This window comes from Syngnathus floridae, unplaced genomic scaffold, assembly GCF_059516105.1.
Source record: "Syngnathus floridae isolate MCC-2025c unplaced genomic scaffold, RoL_Sflo_1.0 HiC_scaffold_224, whole genome shotgun sequence".
In the NCBI taxonomy this organism is placed as follows: domain Eukaryota; kingdom Metazoa; phylum Chordata; class Actinopteri; order Syngnathiformes; family Syngnathidae; genus Syngnathus; species Syngnathus floridae.
In genome coordinates this window covers 30,001-31,543 of record NW_028284212.1, presented here as the reverse complement: position 1 = coordinate 31,543, position 1,543 = coordinate 30,001, and positions in this window count along the sequence as shown.

The window sequence follows — 1,543 nt, the reverse complement described above, 5'->3', positions numbered from 1 at the left end:
CACCTCCAGCCGGTTCCACGGGTGCTTTCCTCCTCACTTTATAAGCCGAACGAGGCTTCCAGAGCCCCGGCTAAGCGTTTTACGCGGCCCGCTGAACTTCCACAGCACCTCCAGCCGGTTCCACGGGTGCTTTCCTCCTCACTCTTGACGCCCGAGAAGGCTTCCAGAGCCCCGGCTAAACGTTTTACGCGGCCCGCTGAACTTCCCCAGCACCCCCAGCCGGTTCCCCGAGTGCTTTCCACCTCACTTTCTAAGCCGAACGAGGCTTCCAGAGCCCCGGCTAAGCGTTCTCCGCGTCCCGGTGATCTTCCCGGAGGTCGTAACGGGGAAATACCTCCCTCCAGCGGACACGGAGAGAAATTACACCGCCTCTCGCACAGACGCGGGTAAACGGCGGGAGTAACTATGACTCTCTTAAGGTAGCCTCACTTGACATCTCTTTAACGGTTCGTGGATAAATACATGATATATACTACATATGATCGCATTTACAGCCAAATAATATAAAATGAGCATTCGGTTATAAACATTGTATTCATCAAGTTCATAGGTGATGTTAATATTTATATATTTAATGTTTATAGGTGATGTTAATATTTATATATTTATTTTGTACATCATGTTATACGACACTTGCTATAGGATCATGATGTGATCATATCGGCGGAAGTCGGCCCGGGCTCCGGGTGAAGAGGCCGAATTCTCGCCACTCGCGGCCGACCGGGGAACCAGCAGAGGCGGACGCATCACGGCGCAAGAGCCCTTGGCACTTAGAAAAAAATTGGCAAAAGTCGAGCCGCGCTCCAGGTGAAGAGGCCGAATTCTCGCTACTCGTGGCCGACCGGGGAACCAGCAGAGGCGGACGCATCACGGCGCAAGAGCCCTTGGCACTTCGAAAAAATTGGGCAAAAGTCGCTCCGCGCTCCAGGTGAAGAGGCCGAATTCTCGCCACTCGTGGCCGACCGGGGAACCAGCAGAGGCGGACGCATCGCGGCGCGAGAGCCCTTGGCACTTAGAAAAAATTTGGCAAAAGTCGCTCCGGGCTCCAGGTGAAGAGGCCGAATTCTCGCTACTAGTGGCCGACCGGGGAACCAGCGAAGGCGGGTAAGCTTTCTATGGAGCCCCGCCGGCTGGTCCGCGGGCCGAACGTGGTCCCGTCACCTACCGACAGCGGACGCCGATCCACGCCCGGCAAGGACCACCCAGAGGCGGACACGCTCTCCGACGAGCCCCGCCGGCCGGTCCGCGGCGGGAAATGCGCCCTCTGGCGGACACGCCGTTGTAAATGAATGGGCTTTGGCACTTAGTGCATTTTCGCAAAAGTTGAGCCGCGCTCCGGGCGAAGAGGCCGAATTCTCGCTACTCGCGGCCGACCGGGGAACCAGCGAAGGCGGGTAAGCTTTCAAGAGAGCCCCGCCGGCTGGTCCGCGGGCCGAACGTGGTCCCGTAAAGTACCGACAGCGGACGCCGACCCACGCCCGGCAAGGACCACCGAGAGGCGGACACGCTCTCCGACGAGCCCCGCCGGCCGGTCCGCGGCGGG